General features: G+C 46.5%; 1 pseudogene; it reads left to right on the plus strand.

The window, feature by feature from the left end:
• The window catches only part of LOC133776320 (POU domain, class 5, transcription factor 1-like), a 138,096-nt pseudogene that overhangs the window by 112,261 nt on the left and 6,157 nt on the right, over nucleotides 1–19,678 (plus strand).

Below are 19,678 nucleotides of genomic sequence, written 5' to 3' on the forward strand. Positions count from 1 at the left end.
TTAAAAAAAAGAAAGAAGGTACAAAGTCAATAGTGGTTTTTCTATTTACTACTTGTTGAGTTCTTTATTTAGTAAAGGATAAAGCTTGTGATTATTAAGAAAACTGAAAATATATAATTGTAAAAATTAAAAGAAAAATAAGAAGAAGGAGAGAGGGTAGAAATGAGGGAGGGAGGGAAAGAAGGTATGGTGGGAAATAGCATTTTGCTCTTAAAACTGTGTATATGGGGACAGTGCCATGGCTCACTTGATTAATCCTCCACCTGCGGCACCGGCATCCCATATGGGCACTGGGTTCTAGTCCTGGTTGCTCCAGTCCAGCTCTCTGCTGTGGCCCAGGAGGGCAGTGGAGGATGGCCCAAGTGCTTTGGCCCCTGCACCTGCATGGGAGACCAGGAAGCTCCTGGCTTCGGATCGCCACAGCACCAGCCGTAGCAGCCATTTGGGGAGTGAACCAATGGAAGGAAGACCTTTCTCTCTGTCTCTCTGTCTCTCTCACTGTCTATAACTCTACCTGTCAAATAAAAAAAAAAACCTGTGTATATGAAATTTAAAAATTACTGGAAAAATTAAAGAGAAAAAGGAAGGAGGGGAATTTGGGAGAGGCAGGAAGGGAGGTTATCTTCTTAGAACTGTATGAAATACATGAGATCTGATATCTTTATAATAATGAGAATTTTAAGAAGTGTAAAATCAAATATCCCTACGTTCAAGGTGATCTATCCGTAACCTAACTGCTCTCTACAAGAAAACTCAGCACTCTTCGCAGGAATAGATAGAATCCACACTCAACACTGTGGTAACATAACCACACTAGCAGTGTACAGTCCAAACTCACGGACAGCAAGATGGTCAAGAGACAGAGCAGTCAGCAGAAGCAGACCCATAAACAACTCGCACGTGGAATTAGCAAACCAAGATTTAAAAAAAACGAAGTCTACAGAAAAAGGTCAACACTGGTGAGGCACAGGAAGCTCCAAGAGAGAAACTGAGAAGTCTCAGAGATGGGAATTCTAGAACCGGAAAATCGGAACAGCTAGGATTTAACTTCTTCAGTGAGATTAGCAGTTGACTGATGTAGTAGAAGGAATTGGTGACTTTGCTGAGAGCTTGATAGAAATCACCCAAATCAAAGCTGAGAGAAGAAAAAAGATTACAAATTGAAGAACAGAGGGTGAGCATCGTGGTGCAGCTGACTGACTGTGAGATCAGAGTTGCTGGCGCAAATCCCAGTGACTTTGCTCTTTCCATTCAGCTTCCTGCTAACGTGCCTGGGAGGCAGCAAAGGAGGCCCAAGTACTTCGGCCCCTGCCATCCATTTGGGAGTTCTTGGAGCTCCTGGCTCCTGGTCTGGGCCCAGCCTAGCCCTGGCTTTTGCGGGCATTTGGGGAGGGAACTAGTGAATAGAAGGTCTCCCTCTCTCTTTCATCTTCTCTCTCTGTCACTCTGCTTTTCAAATAAATGAATAAATCTTTAAAATAAGATATAGGAACAGAGTCTCAATGACTTATGGGACAGTATCAAACAGTCTTTGTCTTTGGAGGCCCAGAATATAATAAAATGGTCCTAAATACATGTGAAGAAATATTGGCTAAAATGTTTCAGAATTTGATTATAAAAATAAACCAAGTAAAATATCAAGCCACAAATTTATAAGATTATAAAAGCGAAATATTAAAACTGATGAGCACAGAAAATTAGGTCGCTCTTACTGCATGGCTCTGTATAGGACACGACTCTGGGTTCACGTTTTCGTTCCATCAGTTATTAGTTGTGAGAATACAGACATTATCTTAGCTTTGAATACTTCAATTTTCTTATCTAAGAAATGGAAGAGCAATGTTAATTTTATTAGGCTGTTATTGATTCCAAGAATCCAATCAATCAACTCCTATGTCAAGTTTCATTTGGCACCTGCCATATAAGGACCACTCTGCTGAAGTAATCTATTGTTATTTAACACTGCTCTGGAATTGTTCATCATTGTCATTAGACAAGATGAAAAAATATGGGGCCAGCATCGTGGCTCAATAGGCTAATCCTCCACCTGTGGCGCCGGCACCCCGGGTTCTAGTCTCAGTCAGAGTGCCACGTACTAGTCCCAGCTGCTCCTCTTCCAGGCCAGCTCTCTGCTGTGGCCCAGGAAGGCAGTGGAGGTTGGCCCAAGTGCTTGGGCCCTGCACCCGCATGGGAGACCAGGAGGAAGCACCTGGATTCTGGCTTCGGATTGGCGCAGAGCGCCAGCCACAACACGCCGGCCGTAGCGGCCACTTGGGGGGGTGAACCAATGGAAAAAGGAAGACCTTTCTCTCTGTCTCTCTCTCTCTCTCACTGTCCACTCTGCCTGTCAAAAAAAAAAAAAAAAAGATGAAAAAATACTGGGAAGCAGGGGCAAAAATCACTATTTTCAGTTATTAATCTCATATCAACTCAAAAAGCATTAGAATAATACAGTGTACTGTGTTTGCTAATTAAAAATTAATATACATGGGCACTGGCATTGTGGCGTGGCAGGTAAAGCTGTTGCTTGTATTGCCAGCATCCCACATGGGCACGGTTCTTGTCCCGGCTGCTCCACTTCCAACCCAGCTCCCTGCTAATGCCCCTGGGAAAGCAGTCCTTGGGCCCCTGCACCCACAGGGGAGACCTGGAAGAAGCTGCTGGCTCCTGGCTTCAGCTTGGCCCAGCCGATGCAGCCATCTGGGGAGTGAACCAGCAATTGGGAGATCTCTCTCTGTATCTCTCTCTCTCTAAAACTTTAACTTTCAAAATAAAAAAATAAATAAATCTTTATATATATATTATATATTTATAATGGAGAACCCGTACTACTACCAAAAATATGACACATCTAAAAATAAAAAGGAGAATGCATAAAATTCACATGCATAAATTATAAAACACCAAGGAGGGACATGAAAATGATTTTAAAATAGAGAAGCATATTTTGTTCCTAGGTAGAAATGTTCAGTATTTCTTGCTAAATCAAGCTAGAATTCGACAGAGGCTCCGACAGACGTCGATTCAACTTTTTTGGAATTTGACAAAAATAATTCCAGAGCTTATCTGGAAGAACAAACTTCACAGAACGAGAAAAATCCTGAAATAAAAGACCGATGGCGGAGCACTTGCCCTGGCAACTGTGAGAACCGATGGTGATGGTTTGTAGAATGTCCCAGCCCTGCCCAGCCATCCCCAGACCGAGCAAACAGAACCGAGGGTGCACGGCGGATCTGAGGTTAGCAGAGAAAACAGTAAGGAAAACGGAGGCCGGGACCCACTGGGGAGAGCAGGTTGCTCACCCAGCGGACGACTTGGTCATGGTCCCTACCCCTACCTCTGTCCTTATACTGCGTTCAAGTGCAGTGTGTCGAAAGGCTTGATGGAAAATTGCAAGTCTCTGTCTGCAAAGCTGTTAGAATAAAAGAGCAAGGAAGAGTTCCCTGCTCTTAGAGTAGAGCCCTTCACGATAGGAACGCCATGGCCAGAAAGCTACTAAAAGGTTGATATCATTGTAGAAAATGTTTATGTTTTTTCATGTCGAAAGACACCAAAAACAAAACTAAAGACAAACTATAAGTGAGAAAAATGTTTGCAATTTATACAACAAAGGGTTAGTATTGCCCATATCAAACAAGGATTATCAAACACAAAGAAAAATGGGCAAAGAACTTGAATGTGTTATTCACAAAAGCACAAATGACTTCAACACACAAAAATTTAGGTCACTAATGCTTAAATAAATGATCATTAAAACTGCTATACAATATCGTCAGGCTGACAAATATTTAAAAGAATGATCATATGGCCGGCGCCGTGGCTCAATAGGCTAATCCTCTGCCTTGCAGCGCCGGCACACTGGGTTCTAGTCCCAGTTGGGGCGCTGGATTCTGTCCCGGTTGCTCCTCTTCCAGTCCAGCTCTCTGCTGTGGCCCAGGAAGGCAGTGGAGGATGGCCCAAGTGCTTGGGCGCTGCACCCGCATGGGAGACCAGCAGAAGCACCTGGCTCCTGGCTTCGGATCAGCGTAGTGCACCGGTAGCAACGCTCCGGCCATAGCAGCCATTTGGGGGGTGAACCAACGGAAAAGGAAGACCTTTCTCTCTGTCTCTCTCTCTCTCTCACTAACTCTGCCTGTCAAAAAAAGAAAAAAAAAAAAATGATCATACAACGTGAAGGCAAGGGTCTGCATTGGTATGATGGAAGCATATATTGCTAAATCTTTCTGCATAGGAGTTTGGTGATGATTATCAGGTTGTAACAATAGTAATGATAATTTGTGTCTTCTATTGACTAACAGGCATTTCCTCTAGTGTTTTATCAATAAGCAGAGTATCGGGTATTGTTTTGTGTGATACACCACACTTTCACACACACAACCGTATCTAGGAAATATTGATTTATTTAATTTTGCCAGTCTTCTTTAAACATAATGAGTCGTGGAATCAACATTGTGTGGTGGATAAAGCCACTGCCTACAACGCTGGTATCTCACATGAGTGCCAGTTTGAGTCCCGGCTGCTCCATTTCTGATCCAGCTCCCTGCTCATGGCCTGGGAAAGCAGGTGCCTGGATCCCTACCACCCGCGTGGGAGACCCGATTGAAGCTCCTGGTTTCAGGCTGGCCCAGCCCTGGCCGTTGCAGCCGTATCTGAAGAGTGAACCACCAGATGGAAGCTGTCTCCCTCCCCGCCTCCCCCCTCGCTCTCTGTCAGTCTGACTTTCAAACAAATAAATAAACCTTTAAAAATCAATAAAAACAAATGTAACGACTTGGCGTCAGTGTTGTGACATAGCAGGGTAAGCTGCTGCCTGGACACTGGCGTCTCATATGGGAGCACTGGTTTGAGTCTCAGCTGCTCCGTCTCTGACCCAGCTCCCTGCTAATGCTCCTGGGAAGATCCCATTTCTGGGTGAGTGCTGGGTGAGATTAGCCTGGTCCTGCCTGGCAGCCCCCGGCTGGCTTGCCGCCGGCTCTCCTGCACGACCCTCGGCTCTCTGGCAGGACGTGGGGCTCCCCTTGTTTCTCCGTGTGCTGGAGGGGCTGGCGGAGGGTAGGGTCGACCTGTTCCTGGAAGGTTGAATGAATAGTCCTGAAACCCTTTGGATCTGGAACCTTCACACGCAAAGATTTCAGATCTTCAGCCCCACCTTGGTTATTGGCTTATTTAGATTTTCTGGTTAAGCACTTGTTTGTTGTGGTCTTGTACATTTTCATTGAAAATCATTTACTCCATCTCCATAGTCAAGTCAACGCTCATAAAATGAAGCAAAGTATCACTCGGAATTCTCACTGCCTGGGCTTCACTCCCTGCGTCACTCCTGCTTTGCGTATTTGTGTATCTGGGTTTTCTCTCCTAGCTCTCCCCCAGGCAGGCCGGTGGACTAACACCTGAGGCTGATTCCCAACCACCAGCCCCCAGATTCTCTCTTCCATTTATTGATGAATTATATCATTTTCTTGTATACTAGTTTCTAATTTATCTGTCTCCATTTTAACTTCTATTTTCCTAAGATGTATGAATTATTTTAATGGACTTTTTTAGTGCACTTTTAAATTCACAGTATAATTAAGCAGAAGACAGTTTCTTTTTATTTGTTTTTTAAGATTTGTTTATTTATTTGAAAGGCAGAGTTACAGAGAGGCAGCGAGAGAGAGAGAGAGAGAGAGAGAGAGAGTCTTTCATCCGCTGGTTTACTCCCCAGATGGCTGCAATGGCTAGAGCTGGGCCGATCTGAAGCCAGGAGCCAGGATCTCCATCAAGGTTTCCCACGCGGGTGCAGGGGCCATCTTCTACTGTTTTCCCAGGCCATAGCAGAGAGCTGGATGGGAAGTGGAGCCGCCAGGACTCGAACAGGCGCCCATATGGGATATTGGTGCTGCGGGCGTGGCTATGCCACAGTGCCAGCCCCTCTTTTTATTCTTGAACTAGATACTTGAATCATGTATTTTTTTTCTTCTTTTTCTTGAATAAAATATTTAATAGAAAATGTCCCTAGAGTCCAATTTTTACTATATCTCAAAACTTTTGAAGCCATATTTTATTGTGGTTATTTTCTAGATATTCAAGCTAATGCTACACACTTTATTCCCTTTCTACTTAAAAAACATGGGTTACAGAGCTGGGTTTTGGCTCGGGTTGGAGGGTTCGGGGGTCCTCTCGCTGTCACTTTGTTATCAGCTCCAAGACTGTCGTTTGGCAGACTCTGGTACTTCTACTTCTTTGGGGAGCACACGAGCTCCAGGTGCATGAGCCACTGGCACCTTTTAAGCTTTGCCTCGTAAAGTTAATGCAAACATTAGATCTGCTTGTTAATTACGTTACTCAGATGTCCTCCTGTTTAGCTTTATTTCCTACTTGGTCCCTAAACAGGAGTTTTAAAGTCTTCCATTACAATTTCATTTCTATTTGTTTTCTCCTATATGTCTGGAGATTTTGCTTTATATGAACATCAATTCATAAATTAAGATTATGACAATTTTCTCTTTATTGCCTACTATAGCCTTCATCTTAACAAAAGCTCTTACACTGCAAGTGATGGAAAACCCAACTCAAGCTTGTTTAGAAATGACCCAGAATGCACTGGTTCTCGTAACCAACAGGACGGTGTTAGGTCCGGCCTGATCCAGCAGCCCCAGTGATGTCCCCTGGAACTTGGTTTCCTCATCTTCCCATCCTGTCTTTTTGGATGTTAGATTCTTTTGGTGTTCAACTCGAAGCTGAAGGAAAGTCATTCCTACCCCAAGACAGAACGAATGATGGGAGAATGGTAAATTCCTTAAGGAGGATCCGGATAACACTGGAGGAACAGGATGTGGAAAACAACCAACAAACGTCCACTCACGACCTCGCAGCTTAACTGCCCCCTTCAGTGCCCCTTCCCTCGCCATCTTGGTCTGACAGCCACGCTGCAGGCTGCTTCCGTGTCAGCCTTCCACGCTGCGTGCCGAATCTTGCCTCTGCTGCGTAGTGGGTCTCACCCCGTCTGTCTGCTCCTGTACACTAGACGTGAAGCCACACCACTGACTAACCCTTGTGAATGAGTCGCCTCAACCGTCTCTCCTCACCCCTGCCCTGCCTGAGGTCAACGTCCTTTCCCGGTGTCTCTTACGGTCCTGCTTTGCACGCTTGCCCTTTGCGAGGGCAGTGCCGCTGCTGCCGGACCGTCCACTGCCGCGTTCACACAGGCCCAGCTACTGTCACAGCGTCCCCGTGCACCCCTGCCCACTCACTGCCCCGAGACCATTCTGTGTACTGGGGTCGCTCCTTGCTGTCCACCCCCTTTGAGTCTGAAATCTCCTGTAGCCCACTTCCTGCTGTGTGCACGTGGGCCAGCTCTCTTCTCCAAAGTCTGACTTTGGATTCCAGGGCCATAGCAGACGGGGCAGGTCAGGCGCCCAGTCCCTTGCCCCTCTACAAACCCTGCCATGTAGCCCGTAAACTTCATCTCTGGCCAGGAGTGAGCAGGGCTGTGCATAGCACAAGCCGGGCATTAGGAAGTGGGGAGGCCCAGGAGGACACCAGAGCCTGCGGCTGGCTCAACGACGCCCGGTTACTTACTTCCTGCTGGAGCCGTCAGAGCGCTGGACCCACGGCAGTCATCGGCTCCACACGCAGCTTCTGCCGACTTCCTTCCCCTCCCCACCTAACCAACCCGCCCCTCTGCCGGTATTTCCTGGGACAACTTCTCATGGGACCTGCGTATGCCTCAAATTCCTATCTCAGGATCTGGTCTTGGAGAAACCCAAATAAAGATAGCCCCTACCCTGCCGAGAGAGTATTTTGAGCTTTGCCATGAAAAACTTTCTTTATTTAAACTATTGGATGGACGGTGAATATCCCTTTAATTTCTCAGCAGTCCTGCTGATAGTTAAAGCCTTTTTCTTTTTCTTTTTTAACTTTTATTTAATGAATATAAATTTCCAAAGTGCAGCTTATGGATTACAATGGCTTCCCCCCCGCCCATAACTTCCCTCCCACCCACAACCCTCCCCTTTCCCGATCCCTCTCCCCTTCCATTCACATCAAGATTCATTTTCAATTCTCTTTATATACAGAAGATCAGCTTAGCATATATTAAGTAAAGCTTTCAACAGTTTGCACCCACATAGAAACACAAAGTGAAAAATACTGTTGGAGTACCAGTTATAGCATTAAATCACAATGTACAGCACATTAAGGACAGAGATCCTACATGAGGAGTAAGTGCACAGTGACTCCTGTTGTTGACTTAACAATTTGACACTCTTGTTTATGGCATCAGTAATCTCCGTAGGCTCCAGTCATGAGTTGCCAAGGTTATGGAAGCCTTTTGAGTTCACCGACTCTGTTCATATTTAGACAAGGTCGTAGTCAAAGTGGAAGTTCTCTCCTCCCTTCAGAGAAAGGTACCTCCTTCTTTGATGACCTGTTCTTTCCACTGGGATCTCACACACAGAGATCTTTCATTTAGGTCATTTTTTTTTTTTTTTTTGCCAGAGTGTCTTGGCTTTCCATGCCTGAAATAATCTCATGGGCGGCCAGCGCCACGGTTCACTAGGCTAATCCTCCGCCTTGCGGCGCCTGCACACCGGGTTCTAGTCCCGGTCAGGGCGCCGGACTCTGTCCCGGTTGCCCCTCTTCCAGGCCAGCTCTCTGCTATGGCCAGGGAGTGCAGTGGAGGATGGCCCAAGTGCTTGGGCCCTGCACCCCATGGGAGACCAAGAGAAGCACCTGGCTCCTGCCATCGGATCAGCACGGTGCACCGGCCGCAGCGCACTGGCCACAGCAGCCATTGGAGGGTGAACCAACGGCAAAGGAAGATCTTTCTCTCTGTCTCTCTCTCTCACTGTCCACTCTGCCTGTCAAAAAAAAAAAAAAAAAAAAGAAATACTCTCATGGGCTTTTCAGCCGGATCCACATGCCTTAAGGGCTGATTCTGAGGCCAGAGTGCTGTTTAGGACATCTGCCATTCTATGAGTCTGCTGTGTATCCCGCTTCCCATGTTGGATTGTTCTCTCCCTTTTTTATTCTATCCATTAGTATTTGCAGACACTAGTCTTGTTTATGTGATCCCTTTGACTCTTAGTCCTATCATTATGATCAATTGTGAAAAGAAATTGATCACTTGGACTAGTGAGATGGCATTGGTACATGCCACCTTGATGGAATTGAATTAGAATCCCCTGGTATGTTTCTAACTCTACGGTTTGGAGCAAGTCAGCTTGAGCATGTCCCAAATTGTACATCTCTTCCCTCTCTTATTCCCACTCTTATATTTAATAGGGATCACTTTTCAGTTAAGTTTCAACACTTAAGAATAACTGTGTATTGATTACAGAATTCAACCAAAAGTATTAAGTAGAACAAACAAAAAAATACTAAGAGAGATAACGTATTAAGTTGTTCATCAACAGTCAGGGCAATGGCTGATCAAGTCACCGTTTCTCATAGTGTTCATTTCACTTTAACAGGTTTCCTTTTTGGTGCTCAGTTAGTTGTCACAGATCAGGGAGAACATATGATATTTGTCCCTTTGGGACTGGCTTATTTCACTTAGCACAATGTTCTCCAGATTCCTAACAGGGATCACTTTTCAGTTAAAATTTAAACACCGAAGAATAATTGTGTGTTAATTACAGAGTTCAACCAATAGTACTAGAACAAAAAAAAAATACTAAAATGGATAAAGTATTACTTGTACATCAACAGTCAGGACAAGAGCTGATCAAGTCACTGTTTCTCATAGTGTCCATTTCACTTCAACAGGTTTCCCCTTTGGTGCTCAGTTAGTTGTCACAGATCAGGGAGAACATATGATATTTGTCCCTTTGGGACTGGCTTAATTCACTCAGCATAATGTTTTCCAGATTCCTCCATCTTGTTGCAAATGAACAGGTTTCATTGTTTTTGACTGCTGCATAGTATTCTATAGAGTATACGTCCCATAATTTCTTTATCCAGTCTACTGTTGATGGGCATCTGGGTTGGTTCCAGGTCTTAGCTATTGTGCTTGGGCCCTGCACCCCATGGGAGACCAGGAGAAGCACCTGACTCCTGCCTTTGGATCAGCACGGTGCGCCGGCTGCAGCGCGCTGGCCACGACAGCCATTGGAGGGTGAACCAACGGCAAAGGAAGACCTTTCTCTCTGTCTCTCTCTCTCTCACTATCCACTCTGCTTGTCAAAACAAACAAACAAACAAACAAACAAAAAAAAACCTAGCCGGCGCTGTGGCTCACTTGGTTAAACCTCCGCCTGCAGTGCCTGCATCCCATATGGGCACCAGGTTCTAGTCCCGGTTACTCTTCTAGTCCAGCTCTCTGCTGTGGCCTGGGAAGGCAGTGGAGGATGGCCCAAGTGCTTGGGCCCTGCACCCACATGGGAGACCAGGAGGAAGCACCTGGCTCCTGCCTTCGGATCAGTGTAGCTCTGGCTGTGGTGGCCATTTTGGGGGTGAACCAACGGAAGGAAGAACTTTCTCTCTGTCTCTCTCTCCCACTGTCTAACTCTATCTGTCAAATAAATAAATAAATAAATAGAATTGGTGTTTTTAACAATAGCTAAGACCTGGAACCAACCCAAATGCCCATCAACAGTAGACTGGATAAAGAAATTATGGGACATGTACGCTATAGTTAAAGTCTTTTTCACACCAGCACAGCCAGGCACAATAGCCTGTGCCAACTGCCTTCCGTGTCCTGCGAGCTATGTCAGGTGCTCCTGGAGACACCAGGACTAACGGGCATCCAGCTACCTGCAAAGTGCTCAGGAGACAGGGAGAAAGCATTTACTCATGGGCAGACTTCACAAACGTCACAGAAAATGGGATCAGATGATGTTTACCTCGGTGCAGAAAGTTTTGAAATTCATACACACAAGAGGTCTTCCTAAAGGCCATGGAAATCTACATCAAGAAAAAATCGTGAATTTCAAAAAATCACTGGAGCTATGTTGTGGTTTGTTATTTGTCTTATTTAATGGAGGGGAATTGGTAGCATTGTTCCCTACAGTCCATGCATTTTGGCTGCAAACACTGTCTTCATTCTTGCTCCTGCCTGCAGCTCCAGTCTTCCATATGGTCACACTTCTGCCCGAAGTCCATCTGTCAGAATTTCCTTTAGTTCAGGTCTATGCTAGTGAAGTCTCTGAGTTCCCTTGGAAGATATTAACCTGGTACACTGTTCTAGGCTGGGAGCTACTCTTCCCTGCTGTAGTGATAACCTGGCATTCCACCCTCTTTGGACTCCACTTGTTCCTACTGAGAAGTCAGTGGTCAGTCTAATCGTCATTGTCCGAAGACAAGATACTAATTGACTTCCCTCTGGGTGTTCATAAAGATTGTCTTTGTTCCCAGTGTTCCTCGGTTTCATGGGGATGGTCCATATGTGACATCGTCTTTCGCTTTCCATCTTGCCTGAGAGTCACTGACTCTGGATTGGCTCTTTCATGAGTTTTGGGGATGACCGGCCATTGTCTCATCACAGATCCTCTCTGTGTTGTTCCCTCACTGCTCTGAACAAGACTCTGATTAGACGGATGTTGGACCTTCGCAGTCCAGGCTCACATCGCTTCATCACTCCTTCTTCTTTTCCGAGTCTGATTCTCTCTGTTCTCTACTGTGGGAACATTTACGGACCCATCTTCCAGGTCACTAACTTGCATCAGCTGTGTCTAATTGCTTTCCATCGCGTTTCAGTGTTAAGCCTTCTGTCTTTCATTTTTAAATTCTATTTGTTTAGCTGGCAAGTCTGCTCAGTCATTATAATTTCTTATTCTTTACTCATATTTTCTTCACTCATTTAATTTCTTTGAGCTTATTAACTATTATTATTTTTCATTCTCTAATAACTTTAACAGCTAGAGTGTCTGAGGGTCTGCTTCTTCCCTCTCTTTCTCTTGGCTTTCACTCTTGATGATGTGCCTTCCTGGCTCTTTTATTATGTGTGTAGATTTCTCAGAACTTTACATAAATGGGTTATTTGAGGTCTAGATTTAAGGGGGTTTCTCCCAGAGAGAATAGAGGTGCTCTGTGTCTGCCAAGCACCTACAACAACCACCACCAACCTGGAGCCACTTCAAATGAGCACGAGATACCTAGCCTTAGTAAGAAGGGATTTGAGCAGCAAATCTGCAGGGGCAGTTTGTGTTTATGAGTTCTTGTGCAGGCACACCACCTCCAGCACCATGGTCCAAGAATATAATATTGCTTGCCTTTTGGGGGTGGGGTGAACGAGAGAAAGGTGGTTTTGTTTATAAAGCACTCTTACACTGATTGTGTAACCTTGTAAAGCAAGATTTCTCAGCCTCCTCATTATGGACACTTTGGACCAGAGAATCACTTGTTGTGGAAGGTTGTCCCGGATCTCGTAGGTGTTTAACCACCTTGGTCTCTACCCACTAGATGCCAGTAGTACCTCTCCAGTCATGAGCATCAAAGATATTGCTAGATGGTTCCAGTTTAGAAATAACTGCTGCCATGGAGTAGAGTACCAGCAGGGGTTCTCATTTTAAACTCCATCCCTGGGTAGATCCTGAGCTTTAATTCCTGTGAAAATCAAAGTAAACCCTGTTTGGTTAATTCTCAAGGGGAAAACCAGTCTGTGTCAGCACCCCATGTGTGGGTTTGGAGAGTGAGTCTTTAAAGAGGGAGTTCAGCTGAGATGAGGTCATCAGGGTGGGCCCTACTCCAACAGGACCGGAGCCCTCGCAAGAAGAGGCACAAAGGGACACAGCAAGAAGACGCCAGGAGGGGAGAGAGGCCTCGGAGGAACCCCGCCCCCCCAACACCTTGATCTCAGCTTCCAGCTTCCAGAATTGCGAGAGAACAAATTTCTGTCGTTCAAAACCCCGGGTCCGCAGTAGTTTGTTATGGCAGCCCTGAAACACAGATGCTTCCCGTCACCTTGGTTTTCTTATATTCCTGGTACACGGCCATGTTTAGTATGCAAATCTGGTTCAGGCAGTGACCATGGTCAGAACAGACTTCCACTGAGGCCAAAGTCCGGGACTCACTGCACACAGAAGAGTCATCTCTCTCTCTGCAGAATGCCTCCGCCCTTGACCCACCTCTGGGCAAAAACATCTTCCCGATCACAAGGTCAACCCAAGAGCGAGTGTGACGGGAGTCCATCAGCACTTCCTCAAAAGGCGTAAAGTCAGACTCCGATGGCGCTGGTTTCATCCTGAAGTCAGTACGTCCCTGTCCCAACCCTTCCTGCCTGCGGTTGGAAATGTCAGATCTGCCTCACCGCCCTCGACGTTCCCTCCTGAACCAGCCCGCTGCACCACTGCAGAGGAGACTCGTCTACCCCAACGGTGGGGAAGAGAACGTCTCAGAACTGCAACATGAAGGCTCTCACTCACTTACAACCCATCTGACACTGGCTCAGCGGCGAATGGAAAGCCCACCTGCGGGAGGGCAGGCTGTGCGTGGTGCTGCTCCCAGCGAGCACCCCTGCTGCAGGGGGTCTTGCTTCCAGTGGGCACTCTGAGGCTGCTGTGTTCACTTTCTGTTATTTCTCCTTTCTTTAGCCTTTCTTTCCTAATCAATAGCTCACGCTGCACAAAGTAGGACTTGCACGGGCTCCTTGATTTGCTGTATACATCACTTGAAGTGTAACATTTTAGAACCCAATTTTTAAAAAATCATTTACACTTCAGAGTAGAAAAATAGCAACATCACCAGAAGATTCAATTAAATTATCCCAGGTTAATGCGTTCACTGTCAGCAATGAATAACCACAAGTGGCTAGCCAATGAATAGACTATAAAGCTCTATTTCTTCCACAGATCTATAGTCTATTTTGTGAGCATTTCAAAATATATTTTGTAATAGAAAAAAAATGAGACTCCCTTTTGTTTACTCCTTTTTACAGGGAGTGCCTATCATTCCCAGGACAACAGTTCTCCCACAACTACAACAACAGCTTTTATCTCTCAAGCCCCAGAGGACACTGGGAAAATCTCTCACTTGGGTTAACTTTGCTGAATATATTTAACCAGTAAATTATTTGCCTGCCCAACTGGAAGAACCAATATACATTTACGTTCTAGGAATGGTTTGTGTTACTAACTTTATGAGTGAAGACCTCAATGGTAGCAAAGCCAAGGGACATTTAATTAAGTTCTATTTGCTTTTTCATGATCTTTAGCTCTAGCTTATAAATCAAGAATCAATGAGTACTTAATTTCCTCTTATAGCATTAAAAGTAATTGCTTCATAAATTCACTTTAGTAATCCAAATATTTGCACACAGTACAGCACAAAGAGAAGTTGTTTCACTGATGAGATCTTAACTTTTATTTTATTAGTATAAAATGGAGCTTGCCCATTTTATAGCTTATGATTTTCCTAGCTGCCTCAAATTCCTTTTTGAAGCAGACAGGATATAAATTTAAAATAAATACAATTATGACTTCGCTTGAGAAAAAAAAGCCAGTCTACTTATTTAAAATATAAAAAGAAATTACAGTGTGGATATATTTCTACTTAGTAGGATATTGCCATAATGAGGACATTTTCCCCTAAAATTATGTAGGCTCAAAAAAGCAACAAAATATTTTCAAGGCTGATTTAACCTTTCCTTTACCTGTGTATTTTATTTGGAGATGATAAAGGGGAAAAAAGTCTTAAGGAAAGTGCACTCCATGGACGGTTGCTACTTGCTCTCTGCCTGGAGATTAGAAGCATTTGTGTTCCTTAGCTGCTCCGGTCACAATACCTCCCTAAACTCAGACACCACATCAAGATTTACTAAACTCATTTACAAACCCTGAGTCATTTAAGTCCCCAATGAGACCATTTTCCTTGGGTGCAAATGAGAATAAAATGAGAGAGAGCACAGGGTCACATGGCAGCGTGTGGCTGCGGGGAGAAAGGAACCTCAGACTTCCAGGGGCAAGTTCAGGGCTTGCTGCCCCCAGCTGCCCCAGAGCCATTTCAGTCCATGCTCACTACCTACCGCGGTTCAGGCACTCAGTAGGTATGGTGGACGTAGCGTGTGCAAGGAAGACACAGCGCCTACTAACAGGGGACTGCTGGTCCAGATGAAGGTACTGTGTGGAGTGGAGGAACCGCCACAAAACACGCACCTACGTGACCCCACGGATGTAGAGTGTCCGGAACAAGCAAATCCGAGAGGCAGGAAGTGCTGGAGGAACTCGGGCGGTGGGGGCGGGGAGACACGGAAGGAGTGTGGGGTTCCTTTGCAGAGTAAGGAAAACTGCTCAGCATTGTGGTGATAAACACACGACTGTGTGAAAATACTAAAAGCCACAGAATAGAATCCAAACGGGCAAATTGCGGTGTGTGCATTACATCAACAAATTTAAACAAAAATAGAGCAACCTGCGAAGCCGTCTGGTGAGTCTCCTGGTGTCCCCGTGGACTGGTCATCCCTGCACACCTTCCATGAGGGCAGGACACGCCGTGGCTCTGGGGACAGCACAGAGACAGTGAGAAGCCACAGGGGTCTCCCCAGTGCAGCACACCGCGCTCTACCCTCTGTGGGAGCGGGGTACGGGGGCTGCGTGTGTCAGTTCAGCTAGATCATCCCTTTTGTGTCCTTTCACACACACACGGGCTCCTTGAGGACCAGCATCAGCAGCCACTGCAGGACATGGCCTGTAGCTGCTTTCAGCCAGATGCCCTTCAGCCCCCTGGGGCCCTGTTACCTGCTGACCCCAGCCCCAGTGTCCTTGTCTGACCCCAGCCTCAAGAAGTTCCTGGAGGCACGGATGCACCTGAATGCCCTCATTCCCGAGGATCGCCTGCAGAGAAATGGCCACCGTAACGTCCTCGCCGCGGTGAGTGGCATCAACCACGTCTGCACGTTCTGCCTGCACCCTGGCTTCGGCGCCTCTGCCCAGCTGGGTCTCACACGGTACAGTGCGCAGCTGCAGGGCCACTCAGGACCATTCTCCTGCGAACTGATCCATACCTCCCTTTGGTTCTCTGAAAGCCGCGGGGCACCGGTGCTGTGCCGTGATGGGTCTTTCCCAGCACGCGGCTCCAGCTGGCCTGCAAATCCCCCAGTCCAGGCCTTCGTCTTCATCATCCAGGCGGAGCCCTGCACCATGGCCGCGCCATCCCACCAGGATTAGTGAACTTGAATTGAGCTCCGTCATCTGACAAGCAGAGACTTGGAGGGGAAACGTGCGGGCAGAGGCATCAGCCCACTCCTTCCAAAAGCCTGGAAAGGAAAACAAGTGTGCTTCTTTAGTGACATCGGAACCGCCTGAGGTCACAGGCAGCCATCAGAGTGGAAGATTTTCACTGGAGCGCAATGGAATAATCAAGATTTATTTTTTAAATATTGTTATTAAATAAACATTACAGAAACTTTTGCATATCCGACTTATTTGTAGCTTAAGGCATGAAAAACCACATTAGTATGTTGAATTATAAGAATCCACCGCAGCCGGCTAGCTGACAGCACGTCAAATTATTTGCAAATATTTTCTGGAACAGTAACCTTGAAGGATGCCAGCCCCATTCAGTGTAACCTTATCACAAGACAGGAGCCGAGCGCGGAGACGCGCTCCTAAGCCGAGGACGCCTTTGCTCTCTGCTCAGATGCATCTGCTGTTGACCCCCCCACCCTGAGCCGGGGCCGCCGCTGTCTCCCGGGCATCCGCGTCTCTGTCTGGGACTCTTTAAAAGCATAGTATGCCGAAGGCCCCCTTGAGAAATTGTGCTCTGGGCCTGAGTGTGCGAGGACAGCAGTCACATTTAAGAGGCTTAACCTCCTACGGTCGGCCATAACATGGTTCTGTGCAAATTATGTAATCGTTTTAACAAAGAGCCTCTAATTGATACGAAAAGGCAACGTCCAAATCAAAACGGATTTCAGGGTGAACAGTACAACCCTGTGGTTTCCACTGCAACCCCACAAAGCGTCTCCCTGCTGGTCCTGGTGGGGGGCAGCACCGGATGTGTCCTCCTGGATTCCTCTAGGGGGAGAATGCTCTCTCATAGCCAATGTGCCTACCTTTCCAGTGGCTCACAGGCGTTTTTCCTGAAGAGTCAACATTATCTTCAGTACTGTGCTTATCTTCCTATCGAGAAAACACCGTTTCTTTTTTGCTGAAAAGCTATGGTGGCCCATTTAAACAACCACGAAGTGGGGTGGTTTAAAAATTATATCTAGACCATTGAGCGAGGTTGGCACCACAGCCGACTTCTAAAATCAGCCTCTGGCAAATATTTCAGCCACATCACAGTTGCTAAGCTAAGGAGAAAACACCGATCACTTGGCACGAATGTGGCCATGTTAAAATTAAACAAAATTGATTGCCTTCAAAACAACCTTTTGTTTCTGCCTCCAGAAATCTGCCTTGCACATTTGGTACAGGTAAGAACACATTTTTCATCCTGACACTAACATCTTTCATGCCTTAAATAGGGCCTGTGTTTTCTTTGTCCTCTCATCAATAAAAATGAGCCTGTATTTTGCCACTCCTCAGCGAAGCCAACAGTTGTCCAACCGCTGTTTATGACACGCCTACTGTGTGCGTGGCTGCACGTTCTGCCTACACCCTGGCTTTGGCGCCTCTGCCCGGCCGGGTCTCACACGGTACAGTGCGCATGGGCAGGGCCCCTCAGGACCATTCTCCTGTACATGAAGTGCTACCCCATAGATGAGTAGCAGAACTAGCGGGTCTAGCTCATTGCTGATAGAGGATAACATTTCCAAATGGCTTGAGAAACTAAAGGAAAATCAAAATTCACTGTTCCGTTTAGCTTATCAATCTCACCATATTTTTGAACATTAAAATTAACTGCTGTTTTCTCAACGTTCACCTCTTGTTTTTTCTTTTTAAGATTTATTTATTTGAAAGGCAGAGAGAGAGAGAGAGAACTTTCATCTTTGGCTTACTCCCCCAAATGGCTGTAACAGCTTGGGACTGGGCCAGGCTGAAGCCCGGAGCCTGGAACCCCATCCAGGTCTTGTACATGGGGGGGCAGGGACTCAAGTACTTGAGCCATCATTCGCCGCCTCCCAAGCCTATTAGCAAAAAGCTGGATCAGAAGTGGAGTAGCTGGGACTCCAACCAAGAGCTCTGATACAGGATGTGTGCACCCCAAGCAATAACTGAACCCCCTGCACCACAGCGCCCGCCCCTCAACAAAAAATACACTGAAAGCAAAACTGCGCAACTACAGTGCACAGGATTCTGGGGTTATCAGAAGAGAGGTGGGAGACAGGCGGTTGACAGTGAGATCAGAAGACAAAGTGTACAACTCACAAAAAGATGGATAGAGGCTGGCGCTGTGGCATAGCGCATAAAACCGCTGCCTGCAGTGCCAGCATCCCATATGGGCACCAGTTCAAGTCCCGGCTGCTCCAGTTCCCATCCAGCTCTCTGCTATGGCCTGGGAAAGCAGTAGAAGATGGCCCAAGTCCTTGGGCCCCTGCACCCACGTGGGAGACTTGGCTCCTGGCTTCAGATCGGAGCAGCTCTAGCCATTGTGGCCATCTGAGGAGTGAACCAGAGGATTGAAGACCTCTCTCTCTCTCTCTTTCTCTCTCTATGTATATATATATAACTCTGTTTTTTTTTCTTTCTTCTTCTTCTTTTTTTTTTTATTTGACAGATAGAGTTAGACAGTGAGAGAGAGAGAGACAGAGAGAAAGGTCTTCCTTCTGTTGGTTCACTCCCCAAATGGCCACTACGGCCGGAACTACGCTGATCCAAAGCCAGGAGCCAGGTGCTTCCTCCTGGCCTCCCACGCGGGTACAGGGCCCAAGTACTTGGATCATCCTCCACTGCACTCCCAGGCCACAGCAGAGAGCTGGACTGGAAGAGGAGCAACTGGGACTAAAACCCGGTGTACATATGGGATGCCGGCACCTCAGGCGGAGGATTAGCCAAGTGAGCCATGGCGCCAGCCCCTATGTAACTCTGTCTTACAAATAAATAAATAAATCTTTAAAATGAAAAAAAAAAGAGAGAGAGAGAGAAAGAAACTCAACCCAGCCAGGTGCATGTGGCTCCCAGTGGCATCCCGTGGGCACACATGCAGTGGGTGAGGGAAAAAGACACGTAGTCCACAGGAAACTTCTGGAACTCTTCGCCACTGGGAAGAGAATTTTTACCATATATCCTTTTTTAATATTTTAAGATTGCCATGTGTATTCTCTTTGCCATTGGAACTTGTTGGTTATATGCATATACACATACCTGAGCCCACTCTTGGCCTAGTGTATCCGAATCTCTGATGTTATACCTGAGCCCGCTCCTGGCCTACTGTATCCGAATCTCTGATGGTAAGGCTGGTTTTGGGCCCAGCAAGTCAAGCAGTCACTGGTGTCACCAGAATCCCAGATAGGAGCAGCAGTGCAGGTCCCAGCTGCTCAGCTCCCGATCCAAGCCCTGCTCATGTGCCTGGGAAAGCAGCAGGAGACGGCCCAAGTGCTTGGACCACCACCGCCCACATGGGAGACACATGGAGTTCCAGGCTCCTGGCTTTGGCCTGCCCCAGCCTGGGAGTGAACCAGCATATGGAAGATCTCTTTCTCTCTATCTCTGTCACTCTGCCTCTCAAGTAAATAAAATAAACCTTTAAAAAAAAGAATCTCTCATGTTAGTAGACATTGATTATGCTGGGGATGGTAACTGACTCCATCCTTTACCACCAAGAAATCTAACACTCAGAGATGCCCAAGGCGACAGAGCCGTCAGTAACAGAGAGCTTG

Source organism: Lepus europaeus, chromosome 17 (genome assembly GCF_033115175.1).
Source record: "Lepus europaeus isolate LE1 chromosome 17, mLepTim1.pri, whole genome shotgun sequence".
NCBI classification, from domain to species: domain Eukaryota; kingdom Metazoa; phylum Chordata; class Mammalia; order Lagomorpha; family Leporidae; genus Lepus; species Lepus europaeus.